The sequence below is a fragment of the Phalacrocorax aristotelis genome, unplaced genomic scaffold (assembly GCF_949628215.1).
Source record: "Phalacrocorax aristotelis unplaced genomic scaffold, bGulAri2.1 scaffold_169, whole genome shotgun sequence".
NCBI classification, from domain to species: domain Eukaryota; kingdom Metazoa; phylum Chordata; class Aves; order Suliformes; family Phalacrocoracidae; genus Phalacrocorax; species Phalacrocorax aristotelis.
Window position 1 is genome coordinate 75,623 of NW_027441100.1, and position 23,587 is coordinate 99,209.

The following is a 23,587-nucleotide window of genomic DNA, read 5'->3' on the forward strand; positions in this document are numbered from 1 at the left end:
CGAAATGGCGTGCCGCGGCAAAACCGGGCCGGATCCGGCCCTCTGAAATGGCATGCGGCGGCAAAACCGGGCCAGATCCGGCCTCCGAAATGGTGTGCCGCGGCAAAACCGGGCCGGATCCGGCCTCCGAAATGGCGTGCGGCGGAAAAACCAGGCCGGATCCGGCCTCCGAAATGGCGTGCCGCGGCAAAACCGGGCCGGATCCGGCCTCCGAAATGGCGTGCCGCGGCAAAACCGGGCCGGATCCGGCCTCCGAAATGGCGTGCGGCGGCAAAACCGGGCCGGATCCGGCCTCCGAAATGGCGTGCCGCGGAAAAACCGGGCCGGATCCGGCCTCCGAAATGGCGTGCCGCGGCAAAACCGGGCGGATCCGGCCTCCGAAATGGCGTGCGGCGGCAAAACCGGGCCGGATCCGGCCTCCGAAATGGCGTGCCGCGGCAAAACCGGGCCGGATCCGGCCTCCGAAATGGCGTGCCGCGGCAAAACCGGGCCGGATCCGGCCTCCGAAATGGTGTGCGGCGGCAAAACCGGGCCGGATCCGGCCTCCGAAATGGCGTGCCGCGGCAAAACCGGGCCGGATCCGGCCTCCGAAATGGCGTGCGGCGGCAAAACCGGGCCGGATCCGGCCTCCGAAATGGCGTGCCGCGGCAAAACCGGCCGGATCCGGCCTCCGAAATGGCGTGCCGCGGCAAAACCGGGCCGGATCCGGCCTCTGAAATGGCATGCGGCGGCAAAACCGGGCCGGATCCGGCCTCCGAAATGGCGTGCCGCGGCAAAACCGGCCGGATTCGGCCTCCGGAAATGGCGTGCGGCGGCAAAACCGGGCCGGATCCGGCCTCCGAAATGGCGTGCCGCGGCAAAACCGGGCCGGATCCGGCCTCCGAAATGGCGTGCCGCGGCAAAACCGGGCCGATCCGGCCTCCGAAATGGCGTGCCGCGGCAAAACCGGGCCGGATCCGGCCTCTGAAATGGCATGCGGCGGCAAAACCGGGCCAGATCCGGCCTCCGAAATGGTGTGCCGCGGCAAAACCGGGCCGGATCCGGCCTCCGAAATGGCGTGCGGCGGAAAAACCAGGCCGGATCCGGCCTCCGAAATGGCGTGCCGCGGCAAAACCGGGCCGGATCCGGCCTCCGAAATGGCGTGCCGCGGCAAAACCGGGCCGGATCCGGCCTCCGAAATGGCGTGCGGCGGCAAAACCGGGCCGGATCCGGCCTCCGAAATGGCGTGCCGCGGAAAAACCGGGCCGGATCCGGCCTCCGAAATGGCGTGCCGCGGCAAAACCGGGCCGGATCCGGCCTCCGAAATGGCGTGCGGCGGCAAAACCGGGCCGGATCCGGCCTCCGAAATGGCGTGCCGCGGCAAAACCGGGCCGGATCCGGCCTCCGAAATGGCGTGCCGCGGCAAAACCGGGCCGGATCCGGCCTCCGAAATGGTGTGCGGCGGCAAAACCGGGCCGGATCCGGCCTCCGAAATGGCGTGCCGCGGCAAAACCGGGCCGGATCCGGCCTCCGAAATGGCGTGCGGCGGCAAAACCGGGCCGGATCCGGCCTCCGAAATGGCGTGCCGCGGCAAAACCGGGCCGGATCCGGCCTCCGAAATGGCGTGCGGCGGCAAAACGCGGCCGGATCCGGCCTCCGAAATGGCGTGCGGCGGAAAAAGCGGGCCGGATCCGGCCGTCCGAAAATGGCGTGCCGCGGCAAAACCGGGCCGGATCGGCCTCCGAAATGGCGTGCGGCGGCAAAACCGGGCCGGATCCGGCCTCCGAAATGGCGTGCGGCGGCAAAACCGGGCCGGATCCGGCCTCCGAAATGGCGTGCGGCGGCAAAACCGGGCCGGATCCGGCCTCCGAAATGGCGTGCGGCGGCAAAACCGGCCGGATCCGGCCTCGAAATGGCGTGCGGCGGCAAAACCGGGCCGGATCCGGCGTCCGAAATGGCGTGCCGCGGCAAAACCGGGCCGGATCCGGCCTCCGAAATGGCGTGCCGGCGGCAAAACCGGGCCGGATCCGGCCTCCGAAATGGCGTGCGGCGGCAAAACCGGGCCGGATCCGGCCTCCGAAATGGCGTGCCGACGGCAAAACCGGGCCGGATCCGGACCTCCGAAATGGCGTGCGGCGGCAAAACCGGGCCGGATCCGGCCTCCGAAATGGCGTGCGGCGGCAAAACCGGGCCGGATCCGGCCTCCGAAATGGCGTGCCGCGGCAAAACCGGGCCGGATCCGGCCTCCGAAATGGCGTGCGCGGCAAAACCGGGCCGGATCCGGCCTCCGAAATGGCGTGCGCGGCAAAACCGGGCCGGATCCGGCCTCCGAAATGGCGTGCCGCGGCAAAACCGGGCCGGATCCGGCCTCCGAAATGGCGTGCGGCGGCAAAACCGGGCCGGATCCGGCCTCCGAAATGGCGTGCCGCGGCAAAACCGGGCCGGATCCGGCCTCCGAAATGGCGTGCCGCGGCAAAACCGGGCCGGATCCGGCCTCCGAAATGGCGTGCCGCGGCAAAACCGGGCCGGATCCGGCCTCCGAAATGGCGTGCCGCGGCAAAACCGGGCCCGGATCCGGCCTCCGAAATGGCGTGCCGCGGCAAAACCGGGCGGATCCGGCCTCCAAAATGGCGTGCCGCGGCAAAACCGGGCAGGATCCGGCCTCCGAAATGGCGTGCCGCGGCAAAACCGGGCCGGATCCGGCCTCCGAAATGGCATGCGGCGGCAAAACCGGGCCGGATCCGGCCTCCGAAATGGCGTGCCGCGGCAAAACCGGGCCGGATCCGGCCTCCGAAATGGCGTGCCGCGGCAAAACCGGGCCCGGATCCGGCCTCCGAAATGGCGTGCGGCGGCAAAACCGGGCCGGATCCGGCCTCCGAAATGGCGTGCGGCGGCAAAACCGGGCCGGATCCGGCCTCCGAAATGGCGTGCGGCGGAAAAACCAGGCCGGATCCGGCCTCCGGAATGGCGTGCGGCGGCAAAACCGGGCCGGATCCGGCCTCCGAAATGGCGTGCCGCGGCAAAACCGGGCCGATCCGGCCTCCGAAATGGCGTGCCGCGGCAAAACCGGGCGGATCCGGCCTCTGAAATGGCATGCGGCGGCAAAACCGGGCCGGATCCGGCCTCCGAAATGGCGTGCGGCGGAAAAAGCGGGCCGGATCCGGCCTCCAAAATGGCGTGCGCGGCAAAACCGGGCCGGATTCGGCCTCCGAAATGGCGTGCGGCGGCAAAACCGGGCCGGATCCGGCCTCCGAAATGGCGTGCGGCGGCAAAACCGGGCCGGATCCAGCCTCCGAAATGGCGTGCGGCGGCAAAACCGGGCCGGATCCGGCCTCCGAAATGGCGTGCGGCGGCAAAACCGGGCCGGATCCGGCCTCTGAAATGGCATGCGGCGGCAAAACCGGGCCGGATCCGGCCTCCGAAATGGCGTGCCGCGGCAAAACCGGGCCGGATCCGGCCTCCGAAATGGCGTGCCGCGGCAAAACCGGGCCGGATCCGGCCTCCGAAATGGCGTGCGGCGGCAAAACCGGGCCGGATCCGGCCTCCGAAATGGCGTGCCACGGCAAAACCGGGCCGGATCCGACCTCCGAAATGGCGTGCGGCGGCAAAACCGGGACGGATCCGGCCTCCGAAATGGCGTGCGGCGGCAAAACCGGGCCGGATCCGGCCTCCGAAATGGCGTGCCGCGGCAAAACCGGGCCGGATCCGGCCTCCGAAATGGCGTGCGGCGGCAAAACCGGGCCGGATCCGGCCTCCGAAATGGCGTGCGGCGGCAAAACCGGGCCGGATCCGGCCTCCGAAATGGCGTGCGGCGGCAAAACCGGGCCGGATCCGGCCTCCGAAATGGCGTGCGGCGGCAAAACCGGGCCGGATCCGGCCTCTGAAATGGCATGCGGCGGCAAAACCGGGCCGGATCCGGCCTCCGAAATGGCGTTGCCGCGGCAAAACCGGGCCGGATCCGGCCTCCGAAATGGCGTGCCGCGGCAAAACCGGGCCGGATCCGGCCTCCGAAATGGCGTGCGGCGGCAAAACCGGGCCGGATCCGGCCTCCGAAATGGCGTTGCCACGGCAAAACCGGGCCGGATCCGACCTCCGAAATGGCGTGCGGCGGCAAAACCGGGCCGGATCCGGCCTCCGAAATGGCGTGCGGCGGCAAAACCGGGCCGGATCCGGCCTCCGAAATGGCGTGCCGCGGCAAAACCGGGCCGGATCCGGCCTCCGAAATGGCGTGCGGCGGCAAAACCGGGCCAGATCCGGCCTCCGAAATGGCGTGCCGCGGCAAAACCGGGCCGGATCCGGCCTCTGAAATGGCATGCGGCGGCAAAACCGGGCCGGATCCGGCCTCCGAAATGGCGTGCGGCGGCAAAACCGGGCCGGATCCGGCCTCTGAAATGGCATGCGGCGGCAAAACCGGGCCGGATCCGGCCTCCGAAATGGCGTGCCGCGGCAAAACCGGGCCGGATCCGGCCTCCGAAATGGCGTGCGGCGGCAAAACCGGGCCGGATCCGGCCTCTGAAATGGCATGCGGCGGCAAAACCGGGCCAGATCCGGCCTCCGAAATGGTGTGCCGCGGCAAAACCGGGCCGGATCCGGCCTCCGAAATGGCGTGCGGCGGAAAAACCAGGCCGGATCCGGCCTTCCGAAATGGCGTGCCGCGGCAAAACCGGGCCGGATCCGGCCTCCGAAATGGCGTGCCGCGGCAAAACCGGGCCGGATCCGGCCTCCGAAATGGCGTGCGGCGGCAAAACCGGGCCGGATCCGGCCTCCGAAATGGCGTGCCGCGGAAAAACCGGGCCGGATCCGGCCTCCGAAATGGCGTGCCGCGGCAAAACCGGGCCGGATCCGGCCTCCGAAATGGCGTGCCGCGGCAAAACCGGGCCGGATCCGGCCTCCGAAATGGCGTGCCGCGGCAAAACCGGGCCGGATCCGGCCTCCGAAATGGCGTGCCGCGGCAAAACCGGGCCGGATCCGGCCTCCGAAATGGTGTGCGGCGGCAAAACCGGGCCGGAATCCGGCCTCCGAAATGGCGTGCCGCGGCAAAACCGGGCCGGATCCGGCCTCCGAAATGGCGTGCGGCGGCAAAACCGGGCCGGATCCGGCCTCCGAAATGGCGTGCCGCGGCAAAACCGGGCCGGATCCGGCCTCCGAAATGGCGTGCCGCGGCAAAACCGGGCCGGATCCGGCCTCTGAAATGGCATGCGGCGGCAAAACCGGGCCGGATCCGGCCTCCGAAATGGCGTGCCGCGGCAAAACCGGGCCGGATTCGGCCTCCGGAATGGCGTCGCGGCGGCAAAACCGGGCCGGATCCGGCCTCCGAAATGGCGTGCCGCGGCAAAACCGGGCCGATCCGGCCTCCGAAATGGCGTGCCGCGGCAAAACTGGGCCGGATCCGGCCTCTGAAATGGCATGCGGCGGCAAAACCGGGCCAGATCCGGCCTCCGAAATGGTGTGCCGCGGCAAAACCGGGCCGGATCCGGCCTCCGAAATGGCGTGCGGCGGAAAAAACCAGGCCGGATCCGGCCTCCGAAATGGCGTGCCGCGGCAAAACCGGGCCGGATCCGGCCTCCGAAATGGCGTGCCGCGGCAAAACCGGGCCGGATCCGGCCTCCGAAATGGCGTGCGGCGGCAAAACCGGGCCGGATCCGGCCTCCGAAATGGCGTGCCGCGGAAAAACCGGGCCGGATCCGGCCTCCGAAATGGCGTGCCGCGGCAAAACCGGGCCGGATCCGGCCTCCGAAATGGCGTGCGGCGGCAAAACCGGGCCGGATCCGGCCTCCGAAATGGCGTGCCGCGGCAAAACCGGGCCGGATCCGGCCTCCGAAATGGCGTGCCGCGGCAAAACCGGGCCGGATCCGGCCTCCGAAATGGTGTGCGGCGGCAAAACCGGGCCGGATCCGGCCTCCGAAATGGCGTGCCGCGGCAAAACCGGGCCGGATCCGGCCTCCGAAATGGCGTGCGGCGGCAAAACCGGGCCGGATCCGGCCTCCGAAATGGCGTGCCGCGGCAAAACCGGGCCGGATCCGGCCTCCGAAATGGCGTGCGGCGGCAAAACCGGGCCGGATCCGGCCTCCGAAATGGCGTGCGGCGGAAAAAAGCGGGCCGGATCCGGCCTCCAAAATGGCGTGCCGCGGCAAAACCGGGCCGGATTCGGCCTCCGAAATGGCGTGCGGCGGCAAAACCGGGCCGGATCCGGCCTCCGAAATGGCGTGCGGCGGCAAAACCGGGCTGGATCCAGCCTCCGAAATGGCGTGCGGCGGCAAAACCGGGCCGGATCCGGCCTCCGAAATGGCGTGCGGCGGCAAAACCGGGCCGGATCCGGCCTCTGAAATGGCATGCGGCGGCAAAACCGGGCCGGATCCGGCCTCCGAAATGGCGTGCCGCGGCAAAAACCGGGCCGGATCCGGCCTCCGAAATGGCGTGCCGCGGCAAAACCGGGCCGGATCCGGCCTCCGAAATGGCGTGCCACGGCAAAAACCGGGCCGGATCCGACCTCCGAAATGGCGTGCGGCGGCAAAACCGGGCCGGATCCGGCCTCCGAAATGGCGTGCGGCGGCAAAACCGGGCCGGATCCGGCCTCCGAAATGGCGTGCCGCGGCAAAACCGGGCCGGATCCGGCCTCCGAAATGGCGTGCGGCGGCAAAACCGGGCCGGATCCGGCCTCCAAAATGGCGTGCCGCGGCAAAACCGGGCCGGATCCGGCCTCTGAAATGGCATGCGGCGGCAAAACCGGGCCGGATCCGGCCTCCGAAATGGCGTGCCGCGGCAAAACCGGGCCGGATCCGGCCTCCGAAATGGCGTGCGGCGGCAAAACCGGGCCGGATCCGGCCTCCGAAATGGCGTGCGGCGGCAAAACCGGGCCGGATCCGGCCTCCGAAATGGCGTGCCGCGGCAAAACCGGGCCGGATCCGGCCTCCGAAATGGCGTGCGGCGGCAAAACCGGGCCGGATCCGGCCTCCGAAATGGCGTGCCGCGGCAAAACCGGGCCGGATCCGGCCTCCGAAATGGCGTGCCGCGGCAAAACCGGGCCGGATCCGGCCTCCGAAATGGCGTGCCGCGGCAAAACCGGGCAGGATCCGGCCTCCGAAATGGCGTGCCGCGGCAAAACCGGGCCGGATCCGGCCTCCAAAATGGCGTGCCGCGGCAAAACCGGGCAGGATCCGGCCTCCGAAATGGCGTGCCGCGGCAAAACCGGGCCGGATCCGGCCTCCGAAATGGCGTGCCGCGGCAAAACCGGGCCGGATCCGGCCTCCGAAATGGCGTGCGGCGGCAAAACCGGGCCGGATCCGGCCTCCGAAATGGCGTGCGGCGGAAAAACCAGGCCGGATCCGGCCTCCAAAATGGCGTGCCGCGGCAAAACCGGGCCGGATTCGGCCTCCGGAATGGCGTGCGGCGGCAAAACCGGGCCGGATCCGGCCTCCGAAATGGCGTGCCGCGGCAAAACCGGGCCGATCCGGCCTCCGAAATGGCGTGCCGCGGCAAAACCGGGCCGGATCCGGCCTCTGAAATGGCATGCGGCGGCAAAACCGGGCCGGATCCGGCCTCCGAAATGGCGTGCGGCGGAAAAAGCGGGCCGGATCCGGCCTCCAAAATGGCGTGCCGCGGCAAAACCGGGCCGGATTCGGCCTCCGAAATGGCGTGCGGCGGCAAAACCGGGCCGGATCCGGCCTCCGAAATGGCGTGCGGCGGCAAAACCGGGCCGGATCCAGCCTCCGAAATGGCGTGCGGCGGCAAAACCGGGCCGGATCCGGCCTCCGAAATGGCGTGCGGCGGCAAAACCGGGCCGGATCCGGCCTCTGAAATGGCATGCGGCGGCAAAACCGGGCCGGATCCGGCCTCCGAAATGGTGTGCGGCGGCAAAACCGGGCCGGATCCGGCCTCCGAAATGGCGTGCCGCGGCAAAACCGGGCCGGATCCGGCCTCCGAAATGGCGTGCCGCGGCAAAACCGGGCCGGATCCGGCCTCCGAAATGGCGTGCCGCGGCAAAACCGGGCCGGATCCGGCCTCCGAAATGGCGTGCGGCGGCAAAACCGGGCCGGATCCGGCCTCCGAAATGGCGTGCGGCGGAAAAACCAGGCCGGATCCGGCCTCCAAAATGGCGTGCCGCGGCAAAACCGGGCCGGATTCGGCCTCCGGAATGGCGTGCGGCGGCAAAACCGGGCCGGATCCGGCCTCCGAAATGGCGTGCCGCGGCAAAACCGGGCCGATCCGGCCTCCGAAATGGCGTGCCGCGGCAAAACCGGGCCGGATCCGGCCTCTGAAATGGCATGCGGCGGCAAAACCGGGCCGGATCCGGCCTCCGAAATGGCGTGCGGCGGAAAAAGCGGGCCGGATCCGGCCTCCAAAATGGCGTGCCGCGGCAAAACCGGGCCGGATTCGGCCTCCGAAATGGCGTGCGGCGGCAAAACCGGGCCGGATCCGGCCTCCGAAATGGCGTGCGGCGGCAAAACCGGGCCGGATCCAGCCTCCGAAATGGCGTGCGGCGGCAAAACCGGGCCGGATCCGGCCTCCGAAATGGCGTGCGGCGGCAAAACCGGGCCGGATCCGGCCTCTGAAATGGCATGCGGCGGCAAAACCGGGCCGGATCCGGCCTCCGAAATGGTGTGCGGCGGCAAAACCGGGCCGGATCCGGCCTCCGAAATGGCGTGCCGCGGCAAAACCGGGCCGGATCCGGCCTCCGAAATGGCGTGCCGCGGCAAAACCGGGCCGGATCCGGCCTCCGAAATGGCGTGCCGCGGCAAAACCGGGCCGGATCCGGCCTCCGAAATGGCGTGCGGCGGCAAAACCGGGCCGGATCCGGCCTCCGAAATGGCGTGCCACGGCAAAACCGGGCCGGATCCGACCTCCGAAATGGCGTGCGGCGGCAAAACCGGGCCGGATCCGGCCTCCGAAATGGCGTGCGGCGGCAAAACCGGGCCGGATCCGGCCTCCGAAATGGCGTGCCGCGGCAAAACCGGGCCGGATCCGGCCTCCGAAATGGCGTGCGGCGGCAAAACCGGGCCGGATCCGGCCTCCAAAATGGCGTGCCGCGGCAAAACCGGGCCGGATCCGGCCTCTGAAATGGCATGCGGCGGCAAAACCGGGCCGGATCCGGCCTCCGAAATGGCGTGCCGCGGCAAAACCGGGCCGGATCCGGCCTCCGAAATGGCGTGCGGCGGCAAAACCGGGCCGGATCCGGCCTCCGAAATGGCGTGCGGCGGCAAAACCGGGCCGGATCCGGCCTCCGAAATGGCGTGCCGCGGCAAAACCGGGCCGGATCCGGCCTCCGAAATGGCGTTGCGGCGGCAAAACCGGGCCGGATCCGGCCTCCGAAATGGCGTGCCGCGGCAAAACCGGGCCGGATCCGGCCTCCGAAATGGCGTGCCGCGGCAAAACCGGGCCGGATCCGGCCTCCGAAATGGCGTGCCGCGGCAAAACCGGGCCGGATCCGGCCTCCGAAATGGCGTGCCGCGGCAAAACCGGGCCGGATCCGGCCTCCGAAATGGCGTGCCGCGGCAAAACCGGGCCGGATCCGGCCTCCAAAATGGCGTGCCGCGGCAAAACCGGGCAGGATCCGGCCTCCGAAATGGCGTGCCGCGGCAAAACCGGGCCGGATCCGGCCTCCGAAATGGCATGCGGCGGCAAAACCGGGCCGGATCCGGCCTCCGAAATGGCGTGCCGCGGCAAAACCGGCCGGATCCGGCCTCCGAAATGGCGTGCCGCGGCAAAACCGGGCCGGATCTGGCCTCCGAAATGGCGTGCCGCGGCAAAACTGGGCCGGATCCGGCCTCCGAAATGGCGTGCGGCGGCAAAACCGGGCCGGATCCGGCCTCCGAAATGGCGTGCCGCGGCAAAACCAGGCCGATCCGGCCTCTGAAATGGCATGCGGCGGCAAAACCGGGCCAGATCCGGCCTCCGAAATGGTGTGCCGCGGCAAAACCGGGCCGGATCCGGCCTCCGAAATGGCGTGCGGCGGAAAAACCGGGCCGGATCCGGCCTCCAAAATGGCGTGCCGCGGCAAAACCGGGCCGGATTCGGCCTCCGGAATGGCGTGCGGGCGGCAAAACCGGGCCGGATCCGGCCTCCGAAATGGCGTGCCGCGGCAAAACCGGGCCGATCCGGCCCTCCGAAATGGCGTGCCGCGGCAAAACCAGGCCGGATCCGGCCTATGAAATGGCATGCGGCGGCAAAACCGGGCCAGATCCGGCCTCCGAAATGGTGTGCCGCGGCAAAACCGGGCCGGATCCGGCCTCCGAAATGGCGTGCGGCGGAAAAACCAGGCCGGATCCGGCCTCCAAAATGGCGTGCCGCGGCAAAACCGGGCCGGATTCGGCCTCCGGAATGGCGTGCGGCGGCAAAACCAGGCCGGATCCGGCCTCCGAAATGGCGTGCCGCGGCAAAACCGGGCCGGATCCGGCCTCCGAAATGGCGTGCCGCGGCAAAACCGGGCCGGATCCGGCCTCCGAAATGGCGTGCCGCGGCAAAACCGGGCCGGATCCGGCCTCCGAAATGGCGTGCCGCGGCAAAACCGGGCCGGATCCGGCCTCCGAAATGGTGTGCGGCGGCAAAACCGGGCCGGATCCGGCCTCCGAAATGGCGTGCCGCGGCAAAACCGGGCCGGATCCGGCCTCCGAAATGGCGTGCGGCGGCAAAACCGGGCCGGATCCGGCCTCCAAAATGGCGTGCCGCGGCATAACCGGGCCGGATCCGGCCTCTGAAATGGCATGCGGCGGCAAAACCGGGCCGGATCCGGCCTCCGAAATGGCGTGCCGCGGCAAAACCGGGCCGGATCCGGCCTCCGAAATGGCGTGCGGCGGCAAAACCGGGCCGGATCCGGCCTCCGAAATGGCGTGCCGCGGAAAAACCGGGCCGGATCCGGCCTCCGAAATGGCGTGCGGCGGCAAAACCGGGCCGGATCCGGCCTCCGAAATGGCGTGCCGCGGAAAAACCGGGCCGGATCCGGCCTCCGAAATGGCGTGCGGCGGCAAAACCGGGCCGGATCCGGCCTCTGAAATGGCATGCGGCGGCAAAACCGGGCCGGATCCGGCCTCCGAAATGGCGTGCGGCGGCAAAACCGGGCCGGATCCGGCCTCCGAAATGGCGTGCCGCGGAAAAACCGGGCCGGATCCGGCCTCCGAAATGGCGTGCCGCGGCAAAACCGGGCCGGATCCGGCCTCCGAAATGGCGTGCGGCGGCAAAACCGGGCCGGATCCGGCCTCCGAAATGGCGTGCCGCGGCAAAACCGGGCCGGATCCGGCCTCCGAAATGGTGTGCGGCGGCAAAACCGGGCCGGATCCGGCCTCCGAAATGGCGTGCCGCGGCAAAAACCGGGCCGGATCCGGCCTCCGAAATGGCGTGCGGCGGCAAAACCGGGCCGGATCCGGCCTCCGAAATGGCGTGCGGCGGCAAAACCGGGCCGGATCCGGCCTCCGAAATGGCGTGCCGCGGCAAAACCGGGCCGGATCCGGCCTCCGAAATGGCGTGCGGCGGCAAAACCGGGCCGGATCCGGCCTCCGAAATGGCGTGCCGCGGCAAAACCGGGCCGGATCCGGCCTCCGAAATGGCGTGCCGCGGCAAAACCGGGCCGGATCCGGCCTCCGAAATGGCGTGCCGCGGCAAAACCGGGCCGGATCCGGCCTCCGAAATGGCGTGCCGCGGCAAAACCGGGCCGGATCCGGCCTCCGAAATGGCGTGCCGCGGCAAAACCGGGCCGGATCCGGCCTCCAAAATGGCGTGCCGCGGCAAAACCGGGCAGGATCCGGCCTCCGAAATGGCGTGCCGCGGCCAAAACCGGGCCGGATCCGGCCTCCGAAATGGCGTGCCGCGGCAAAACCGGGCCGGATCCGGCCTCCGAAATGGCGTGCGGCGGCAAAACCGGGCCGGATCCGGCCTCCGAAATGGCGTGCGGCGGCAAAACCGGGCCGGATCCGGCCTCCGAAATGGCGTGCGGCGGAAAAACCAGGCCGGATCCGGCCTCCAAAATGGCGTGCCGCGGCAAAACCGGGCCGGATTCGGCCTCCGGAATGGCGTGCGGCGGCAAAACCGGGCCGGATCCGGCCTCCGAAATGGCGTGCCGCGGCAAAACCGGGCCGATCCGGCCTCCGAAATGGCGTGCCGCGGCAAAACCGGGCCGGATCCGGCCTCTGAAATGGCATGCGGCGGCAAAACCGGGCCGGATCCGGCCTCCGAAATGGCGTGCGGCGGAAAAAGCGGGCCGGATCCGGCCTCCAAAATGGCGTGCCGCGGCAAAACCGGGCCGGATTCGGCCTCCGAAATGGCGTGCGGCGGCAAAACCGGGCCGGATCCGGCCTCCGAAATGGCGTGCGGCGGCAAAACCGGGCCGGATCCAGCCTCCGAAATGGCGTGCGGCGGCAAAACCGGCCGGATCCGGCCTCCGAAATGGCGTGCGGCGGCAAAACCGGGCCGGATCCGGCCTCTGAAATGGCATGCGGCGGCAAAACCGGGCCGGATCCGGCCTCCGAAATGGTGTGCGGCGGCAAAACCGGGCCGGATCCGGCCTCCGAAATGGCGTGCCGCGGCAAAACCGGGCCAGATCCGCCTCCGAAATGGCGTGCGGCGGCAAAACCGGGCCGGATCCGGCCTCCGAAATGGCGTGCCGCGGCAAAACCGGGCCGGATCCGGCCTCCGAAATGGCGTGCGGCGGCAAAACCGGGCCGGATCCGGCCTCCGAAATGGCGTGCGGCGGAAAAAGCGGGCCGGATCCGGCCTCCAAAATGGCGTGCCGCGGCAAAACCGGGCCGGATTCGGCCTCCGAAATGGCGTGCGGCGGCAAAACCGGGCCGGATCCGGCCTCCGAAATGGCGTGCGGCGGCAAAACCGGGCCGGATCCAGCCTCCGAAATGGCGTGCGGCGGCAAAACCGGGCCGGATCCGGCCTCCGAAATGGCGTGCGGCGGCAAAACCGGGCCGGATTCCGGCCTCTGAAATGGCATGCGGCGGCAAAAACCGGGCCGGATCCGGCCTCCGAAATGGCGTGCCGCGGCAAAACCGGGCCGGATCCGGCCTCCGAAATGGCGTGCCGCGGCAAAACCGGGCCGGATCCGGCCTCCGAAATGGCGTGCGGCGGCAAAACCGGGCCGGATCCGGCCTCCGAAATGGCGTTGCCACGGCAAAACCGGGCCGGATCCGACCTCCGAAATGGCGTGCGGCGGCAAAACCGGGCCGGATCCGGCCTCCGAAATGGCGTGCGGCGGCAAAACCGGGCCGGATCCGGCCTCCGAAATGGCGTGCCGCGGCAAAACCGGGCCGGATCCGGCCTCCGAAATGGCGTGCGGCGGCAAAACCGGGCCGGATCCGGCCTCCAAAATGGCGTGCCGCGGCAAAACCGGGCCGGATCCGGCCTCTGAAATGGCATGCGGCGGCAAAACCGGGCCGGATCCGGCCTCCGAAATGGCGTGCCGCGGCAAAACCGGGCCGGATCCGGCCTCCGAAATGGCGTGCGGCGGCAAAACCGGGCCGGATCCGGCCTCCGAAATGGCGTGCGGCGGCAAAACCGGGCCGGATCCGGCCTCCGAAATGGCGTGCCGCGGCAAAACCGGGCCGGATCCGGCCTCCGAAATGGCGTGCGGCGGCAAAACCGGGCCGGATCCGGCCTCCGAAATGGCGTGCCGCGGCAAAACCGGGCCGGATCCGGCCTCCGAAATGGCGTGCCGCGGCAAAACCGGGCCGGATCCGGCCTCCGAAATGGCGTGCCGCGGCAAAACCGGGCCGGATCCGGCCTCCGAAATGGCGTGCCGCGGCAAAAACCGGGCCGGATCCGGCCTCCGAAATGGCGTGCCGCGGCAAAACCGGGCCGGATCCGGCCTCCAAAATGGCGTGCCGCGGCAAAACCGGGCAGGATCCGGCCTCCGAAATGGCGTGCCGCGGCAAAACCGGGCCGGATCCGGCCTCCGAAATGGCATGCGGCGGCAAAACCGGGCCGGATCCGGCCTCCGAAATGGCGTGCCGCGGCAAAAACCGGGCCGGATCCGGCCTCCGAAATGGCGTGCCGCGGCAAAACCGGGCCGGATCTGGCCTCCGAAATGGCGTGCCGCGGCAAAACTGGGCCGGATCCGGCCTCCGAAATGGCGTGCGGCGGCAAAACCGGGCCGGATCCGGCCTCCGAAATGGCGTGCCGCGGCAAAACCAGGCCGATCCGGCCTCTGAAATGGCATGCGGCGGCAAAACCGGGCCAGATCCGGCCTCCGAAATGGTGTGCCGCGGCAAAACCGGGCCGGATCCGGCCTCCGAAATGGCGTGCGGCGGAAAAACCGGGCCGGATCCGGCCTCCAAAATGGCGTGCCGCGGCAAAACCGGGCCGGATTCGGCCTCCGGAATGGCGTGCGGCGGCAAAAACGGGCCGGATCCGGCCTCCGAAATGGCGTGCCGCGGCAAAACCGGGCCGATCCGGCCTCCGAAATGGCGTGCCGCGGCAAAACCAGGCCGGATCCGGCCTATGAAATGGCATGCGGCGGCAAAACCGGGCCAGATCCGGCCTCCGAAATGGTGTGCCGCGGCAAAACCGGGCCGGATCCGGCCTCCGAAATGGCGTGCGGCGGAAAAACCAGGCCGGATCCGGCCTCCAAAATGGCGTGCCGCGGCAAAACCGGGCCGGATTCGGCCTCCGGAATGGCGTGCGGCGGCAAAAACCAGGCCGGATCCGGCCTCCGAAATGGCGTGCCGCGGCAAAACCGGGCCGGATCCGGCCTCCGAAATGGCGTGCCGCGGCAAAACCGGCCGGATCCGGCCTCCGAAATGGCGTGCGGCGGCAAAACCGGGCCGGATCCGGCCTCCGAAATGGCGTGGCGGCGGCAAAACCGGGCCGGATCCGGCCTCCGAAATGGCGTGCGGCGGCAAAACCGGGCCGGATCCGGCCTCTGAAATGGCATGCGGCGGCAAAACCGGCCGGATCCGGCCTCCGAAATGGCGTGCCGCGGCAAAACCGGGCCGGATCCGGCCTCCGAAATGGCGTGCCGCGGCAAAACCGGGCCGGATCCGGCCTCCGAAATGGCGTGCGGCGGCAAAACCGGGCCGGATCCGGCCTCCGAAATGGCGTGCCACGGCAAAACCGGGCCGGATCCGACCTCCGAAATGGCGTGCGGCGGCAAAACCGGGCCGGATCCGGCCTCCGAAATGGCGTGCGGCGGCAAAACCGGGCCGGATCCGGCCTCCGAAATGGCGTGCCGCGCAAAACCGGGCCGGATCCGGCCTCCGAAATGGCGTGCGGCGGCAAAACCGGGCCAGATCCGGCCTCCGAAATGGCGTGCCGCGGCAAAACCGGGCCGGATCCGGCCTCTGAAATGGCATGCGGCGGCAAAACCGGGCCGGATCCGGCCTCCGAAATGGCGTGCCGCGGCAAACCGGGCCGGATTCGGCCTCCGGAATGGCGTGCGGCGGCAAAACCGGGCCGGATCCGGCCTCCGAAATGGCGTGCCGCGGCAAAACCGGGCCGATCCGGCCTCCGAAATGGCGTGCCGCGGCAAAACCGGGCCGGATCCGGCCTCTGAAATGGCATGCGGCGGCAAAACCGGGCCAGATCCGGCCTCCGAAATGGTGTGCCGCGGCAAAACCGGGCCGGATCCGGCCTCCGAAATGGCGTGCGGCGGAAAAACCAGGCCGGATCCGGCCTCCGAAATGGCGTGCCGCGGCAAAACCGGGCCGGATCCGGCCTCCGAAATGGCGTGCCGCGGCAAAACCGGGCCGGATCCGGCCTCCGAAATGGCGTGCGGCGGCAAAACCGGGCCGGATCCGGCCTCCGAAATGGCGTGCCGCGGAAAAACCGGGCCGGATCGGCCTCCGAAATGGCGTGCCGCGGCAAAACCGGGCCGGATCCGGCCTCCGAAATGGCGTGCGGCGGCAAAACCGGGCCGGATCCGGCCTCCGAAATGGCGTGCCGCGGCAAAACCGGGCCGGATCCGGCCTCCGAAATGGCGTGCCGCGGGCAAAACCGGGCCGGATCCGGCCTCCGAAATGGTGTGCGGCGGCAAAACCGGGCCGGATCCGGCCTCCGAAATGGCGTGCCGCGGCAAAACCGGGCCGGATCCGGCCTCCGAAATGGCGTGCGGCGGCAAAACCGGGCCGGATCCGGCCTCCGAAATGGCGTGCCGCGGCAAAACCGGGCCGGATCCGGCCTCCGAAATGGCGTGCCGCGGCAAAACCGGGCCGGATCCGGCCTCTGAAATGGCATGCGGCGGCAAAACCGGGCCGGATCCGGCCTCCGAAATGGCGTGCCGCGGCAAAACCGGGCCGGATTCGGCCTCCGGAATGGCGTGCGGCGGCAAAACCGGGCCGGATCCGGCCTCCGAAATGGCGTGCCGCGGCAAAACCGGGCCGATCCGGCCTCCGAAATGGCGTGCCGCGGCAAAACTGGGCCGGATCCGGCCTCTGAAATGGCATGCGGCGGCAAAACCGGGCCAGATCCGGCCTCCGAAATGGTGTGCCGCGGCAAAACCGGGCCGGATCCGGCCTCCGAAATGGCGTGCGGCGGAAAAACCAGGCCGGATCCGGCCTCCGAAATGGCGTGCCGCGGCAAAACCGGGCCGGATCCGGCCTCCGAAATGGCGTGCCGCGGCAAAACCGGGCCGGATCCGGCCTCCGAAATGGCGTGCGGCGGCAAAACCGGGCCGGATCCGGCCTCCGAAATGGCGTGCCGCGGAAAAACCGGGCCGGATCCGGCCTCCGAAATGGCGTGCCGCGGCAAAACCGGGCCGGATCCGGCCTCCGAAATGGCGTGCGGCGGCAAAACCGGGCCGGATCCGGCCTCCGAAATGGCGTGCCGCGGCAAAACCGGGCCGGATCCGGCCTCCGAAATGGCGTGCCGCGGCAAAACCGGGCCGGATCCGGCCTCCGAAATGGTGTGCGGCGGCAAAACCGGGCCGGATCCGGCCTCCGAAATGGCGTGCCGCGGCAAAACCGGGCCGGATCCGGCCTCCGAAATGGCGTGCGGCGGCAAAACCGGGCCGGATCCGGCCTCCGAAATGGCGTGCCGCGGCAAAACCGGGCCGGATCCGGCCTCCGAAATGGCGTGCGGCGGCAAAACCGGGCCGGATCCGGCCTCCAAAATGGCGTGCGGCGGAAAAAGCGGGCCGGATCCGGCCTCCAAAATGGCGTGCCGCGGCAAAACCGGGCCGGATTCGGCCTCCGAAATGGCGTGCGGCGGCAAAACCGGGCCGGATCCGGCCTCCGAAATGGCGTGCGGCGGCAAAACCGGGCTGGATCCAGCCTCCGAAATGGCGTGCGGCGGCAAAACCGGGCCGGATCCGGCCTCCGAAATGGCGTGCGGCGGCAAAACCGGGCCGGATCCGGCCTCTGAAATGGCATGCGGCGGCAAAACCGGGCCGGATCCGGCCTCCGAAATGGCGTGCCGCGGCAAAACCGGGCCGGATCCGGCCTCCGAAATGGCGTGCCGCGGCAAAACCGGGCCGGATCCGGCCTCCGAAATGGCGTGCCACGGCAAAACCGGGCCGGATCCGACCTCCGAAATGGCGTGCGGCGGCAAAACCGGGCCGGATCCGGCCTCCGAAATGGCGTGCGGCGGCAAAACCGGGCCGGATCCGGCCTCCGAAATGGCGTGCCGCGGCAAAACCGGGCCGGATCCGGCCTCCGAAATGGCGTGCGGCGGCAAAACCGGGCCGGATCCGGCCTCCAAAATGGCGTGCCGCGGCAAAACCGGGCCGGATCCGGCCTCTGAAATGGCATGCGGCGGCAAAACCGGGCCGGATCCGGCCTCCGAAATGGCGTGCGGCGGCAAAACCGGGCCGGATCCGGCCTCCGAAATGGCGTGCGGCGGCAAAACCGGGCCGGATCCGGCCTCCGAAATGGCGTGCCGCGGCAAAACCGGGCCGGATCCGGCCTCCGAAATGGCGTGCGGCGGCAAAACCGGGCCGGATCCGGCCTCCGAAATGGCGTGCCGCGGCAAAACCGGGCCGGATCCGGCCTCCGAAATGGCGTGCCGCGGCAAAACCGGGCCGGATCCGGCCTCCGAAATGGCGTGCCGCGGCAAAACCGGGCCGGATCCGGCCTCCGAAATGGCGTGCCGCGGCAAAACCGGGGCCGGATCCGGCCTCCAAAATGGCGTGCCGCGGCAAAACCGGGCAGGATCCGGCCTCCGAAATGGCGTGCCGCGGCAAAACCGGGCCGGATCCGGCCTCCGAAATGGCGTGCCGCGGCAAAACCGGGCCGGATCCGGCCTCCGAAATGGCGTGCGGCGGCAAAACCGGGCCGGATCCGGCCTCCGAAATGGCGTGCGGCGGAAAAACCAGGCCGGATCCGGCCTCCAAAATGGCGTGCCGCGGCAAAACCGGGCCGATTCGGCCTCCGGAATGGCGTGCGGCGGCAAAACCGGGCCGGATCCGGCCTCCGAAATGGCGTGCCGCGGCAAAACCGGGCGATCCGGCCTCCGAAATGGCGTGCCGCGGCAAAACCGGGCCGGATCCGGCCTCTGAAATGGCATGCGGCGGCAAAACCGGGCCGGATCCGGCCTCCGAAATGGCGTGCGGCGGAAAAAGCGGGCCGGATCCGGCCTCCAAAATGGCGTGCCGCGGCAAAACCGGGCCGGATTCGGCCTCCGAAATGGCGTGCGGCGGCAAAACCGGGCCGGATCCGGCCTCCGAAATGGCGTGCGGCGGCAAAACCGGGCCGGATCCAGCCTCCGAAATGGCGTGCGGCGGCAAAACCGGGCCGGATCCGGCCTCCGAAATGGCGTGCGGCGGCAAAACCGGGCCGGATCCGGCCTCCAAAATGGCGTGCCGCGGCAAAACCGGGCCGGATCCGGCCTCTGAAATGGCATGCGGCGGCAAAACCGGGCCGGATCCGGCCTCCGAAATGGCGTGCGGCGGCAAAACCGGGCCGGATCCGGCCTCCGAAATGGCGTGCGGCGGCAAAACCGGGCCGGATCCGGCCTCCGAAATGGCGTGCCGCGGCAAAACCGGGCCGGATCCGGCCTCCGAAATGGCGTGCGGCGGCAAAACCGGGCCGGATCCGGCCTCCGAAATGGCGTGCCGCGGCAAAACCGGGCCGGATCCGGCCTCCGAAATGGCGTGCCGCGGCAAAACCGGGCCGGATCCGGCCTCCGAAATGGCGTGCCGCGGCAAAACCGGGCCGGATCCGGCCTCCGAAATGGCGTGCCGCGGCAAAACCGGGCCGGATCCGGCCTCCAAAATGGCGTGCCGCGGCAAAACCGGGCAGGATCCGGCCTCCGAAATGGCGTGCCGCGGCAAAACCGGGCCGGATCCGGCCTCCGAAATGGCGTGCCGCGGCAAAACCGGGCCGGATCCGGCCTCCGAAATGGCGTGCGGCGGCAAAACCGGGCCGGATCCGGCCTCCGAAATGGCGTGCGGCGGAAAAACCAGGCCGGATCCGGCCTCCAAAATGGCGTGCCGCGGCAAAACCGGGCCGGATTCGGCCTCCGGAATGGCGTGCGGCGGCAAAACCGGGCCGGATCCGGCCTCCGAAATGGCGTGCCGCGGCAAAACCGGGCCGATCCGGCCTCCGAAATGGCGTGCCGCGGCAAAACCGGGCCGGATCCGGCCTCTGAAATGGCATGCGGCGGCAAAACCGGGCCGGATCCGGCCTCCGAAATGGCGTGCGGCGGAAAAAGCGGGCCGGATCCGGCCTCCAAAATGGCGTGCCGCGGCAAAACCGGGCCGGATTCGGCCTCCGAAATGGCGTGCGGCGGCAAAACCGGGCCGGATCCGGCCTCCGAAATGGCGTGCGGCGGCAAAACCGGGCCGGATCCAGCCTCCGAAATGGCGTGCGGCGGCAAAACCGGGCCGGATCCGGCCTCCGAAATGGCGTGCGGCGGCAAAACCGGGCCGGATCCGGCCTCTGAAATGGCGTGCGGCGGCAAAACCGGGCCGGATCCGGCCTCCGAAATGGTGTGCGGCGGCAAAACCGGGCCGGATCCGGCCTCCGAAATGGCGTGCCGCGGCAAAACCGGGCCGGATCCGGCCTCCGAAATGGCGTGCGGCGGCAAAACCGGGCCGGATCCGGCCTCCGAAATGGCGTGCGGCGGAAAAAGCGGGCCGGATCCGGCCTCCAAAATGGCGTGCCGTGGCAAAACCGGGCCGGATTCGGCCTCCGAAATGGCGTGCGGCGGCAAAACCGGGCCGGATCCGGCCTCCGAAATGGCGTGCGGCGGCAAAACCGGGCCGGATCCAGCCTCCGAAATGGCGTGCGGCGGCAAAACCGGGCCGGATCCGGCCTCCGAAATGGCGTGCGGCGGCAAAACCGGGCCGGATCCGGCCTCTGAAATGGCATGCGGCGGCAAAACCGGGCCGGATCCGGCCTCCGAAATGGCGTGCCGCGGCAAAACCGGGCCGGATCCGGCCTCCGAAATGGCGTGCCGCGGCAAAACCGGGCCGGATCCGGCCTCCGAAATGGCGTGCCGCGGCAAAACCGGGCCGGATCCGGCCTCCGAAATGGCGTGCCACGGCAAAACCGGGCCGGATCCGACCTCCGAAATGGCGTGCGGCGGCAAAACCGGGCCGGATCCGGCCTCCGAAATGGCGTGCGGCGGCAAAACCGGGCCGGATCCGGCCTCCGAAATGGCGTGCCGCGGCAAAACCGGGCCGGATCCGGCCTCCGAAATGGCGTGCGGCGGCAAAACCGGGCCGGATCCGGCCTCCAAAATGGCGTGCCGCGGCAAAACCGGGCCGGATCCGGCCTCTGAAATGGCATGCGGCGGCAAAACCGGGCCGGATCCGGCCTCCGAAATGGCGTGCCGCGGCAAAACCGGGCCGGATCCGGCCTCCGAAATGGCGTGCCGCGGCAAAACCGGGCCGGATCCGGCCTCCGAAATGGCGTGCGGCGGCAAAACCGGGCCGGATCCGGCCTCCGAAATGGCGTGCCGCGGCAAAACCGGGCCGGATCCGGCCTCCGAAATGGCGTGCGGCGGCAAAACCGGGCCGGATCCGGCCTCCGAAATGGCGTGCCGCGGCAAAACCGGGCCGGATCCGGCCTCCGAAATGGCGTGCCGCGGCAAAACCGGGCCGGATCCGGCCTCCGAAATGGCGTGCCGCGGCAAAACCGGGCCGGATCCGGCCTCCGAAATGGCGTGCCGCGGCAAAACCGGGCCGGATCCGGCCTCCGAAATGGCGTGCCGCGGCAAAACCGGGCCGGATCCGGCCTCCGAAATGGCGTGCCGCGGCAAAACCGGGCCGGATCCGGCCTCCGAAATGGCGTGCCGCGGCAAAACCGGGCAGGATCCGGCCTCCGAAATGGCGTGCCGCGGCAAAACCGGGCCGGATCCGGCCTCCGAAATGGCATGCGGCGGCAAAACCGGGCCGGATCCGGCCTCCGAAATGGCGTGCCGCGGCAAAACCGGGCCGGATCCGGCCTCCGAAATGGCGTGCCGCGGCAAAACCGGGCCGGATCTGGCCTCCGAAATGGCGTGCCGCGGCAAAACTGGGCCGGATCCGGCCTCCGAAATGGCGTGCGGCGGCAAAACCGGGCCGGATCCGGCCTCCGAAATGGCGTGCCGCGGCAAAACCAGGCCGATCCGGCCTCTGAAATGGCATGCGGCGGCAAAACCGGGCCAGATCCGGCCTCCGAAATGGTGTGCCGCGGCAAAACCGGGCCGGATCCGGCCTCCGAAATGGCGTGCGGCGGAAAAACCGGGCCGGATCCGGCCTCCAAAATGGCGTGCCGCGGCAAAACCGGGCCGGATTCGGCCTCCGGAATGGCGTGCGGCGGCAAAACCGGGCCGGATCCGGCCTCCGAAATGGCGTGCCGCGGCAAAACCGGGCCGATCCGGCCTCCGAAATGGCGTGCCGCGGCAAAACCAGGCCGGATCCGGCCTATGAAATGGCATGCGGCGGCAAAACCGGGCCAGATCCGGCCTCCGAAATGGTGTGCCGCGGCAAAACCGGGCCGGATCCGGCCTCCGAAATGGCGTGCGGCGGAAAAACCAGGCCGGATCCGGCCTCCAAAATGGCGTGCCGCGGCAAAACCGGGCCGGATTCGGCCTCCGGAATGGCGTGCGGCGGCAAAACCAGGCCGGATCCGGCCTCCGAAATGGCGTGCCGCGGCAAAACCGGGCCGGATCCGGCCTCCGAAATGGCGTGCCGCGGCAAAACCGGGCCGGATCCGGCCTCCGAAATGGCGTGCCGCGGCAAAACCGGGCCGGATCCGGCCTCCGAAATGGCGTGCCGCGGCAAAACCGGGCCGGATCCGGCCTCCGAAATGGTGTGCGGCGGCAAAACCGGGCCGGATCCGGCCTCCGAAATGGCGTGCCGCGGCAAAACCGGGCCGGATCCGGCCTCCGAAATGGCGTGCGGCGGCAAAACCGGGCCGGATCCGGCCTCCAAAATGGCGTGCCGCGGCAAAACCGGGCCGGATCCGGCCTCTGAAATGGCATGCGGCGGCAAAACCGGGCCGGATCCGGCCTCCGAAATGGCGTGCCGCGGCAAAACCGGGCCGGATCCGGCCTCCGAAATGGCGTGCGGCGGCAAAACCGGGCCGGATCCGGCCTCCGAAATGGCGTGCCGCGGAAAAACCGGGCCGGATCCGGCCTCCGAAATGGCGTGCGGCGGCAAAACCGGGCCGGATCCGGCCTCCGAAATGGCGTGCCGCGGAAAAACCGGGCCGGATCCGGCCTCCGAAATGGCGTGCGGCGGCAAAACCGGGCCGGATCCGGCCTCTGAAATGGCATGCGGCGGCAAAACCGGGCCGGATCCGGCCTCCGAAATGGCGTGCGGCGGCAAAACCGGGCCGGATCCGGCCTCCGAAATGGCGTGCCGCGGAAAAACCGGGCCGGATCCGGCCTCCGAAATGGCGTGCCGCGGCAAAACCGGGCCGGATCCGGCCTCCGAAATGGCGTGCGGCGGCAAAACCGGGCCGGATCCGGCCTCCGAAATGGCGTGCCGCGGCAAAACCGGGCCGGATCCGGCCTCCGAAATGGTGTGCGGCGGCAAAACCGGGCCGGATCCGGCCTCCGAAATGGCGTGCCGCGGCAAAACCGGGCCGGATCCGGCCTCCGAAATGGCGTGCGGCGGCAAAACCGGGCCGGATCCGGCCTCCGAAATGGCGTGCGGCGGCAAAACCGGGCCGGATCCGGCCTCCGAAATGGCGTGCCGCGGCAAAACCGGGCCGGATCCGGCCTCCGAAATGGCGTGCCGCGGCAAAACCGGGCCGGATCCGGCCTCCAAAATGGCGTGCCGCGGCAAAACCGGGCAGGATCCGGCCTCCGAAATGGCGTGCCGCGGCAAAACCGGGCCGGATCCGGCCTCCGAAATGGCGTGCCGCGGCAAAACCGGGCCGGATCCGGCCTCCGAAATGGCGTGCGGCGGCAAAACCGGGCCGGATCCGGCCTCCGAAATGGCGTGCGGCGGCAAAACCGGGCCGGATCCGGCCTCCGAAATGGCGTGCGGCGGAAAAACCAGGCCGGATCCGGCCTCCAAAATGGCGTGCCGCGGCAAAACCGGGCCGGATTCGGCCTCCGGAATGGCGTGCGGCGGCAAAACCGGGCCGGATCCGGCCTCCGAAATGGCGTGCCGCGGCAAAACCGGGCCGATCCGGCCTCCGAAATGGCGTGCCGCGGCAAAACCGGGCCGGATCCGGCCTCTGAAATGGCATGCGGCGGCAAAACCGGGCCGGATCCGGCCTCCGAAATGGCGTGCGGCGGAAAAAGCGGGCCG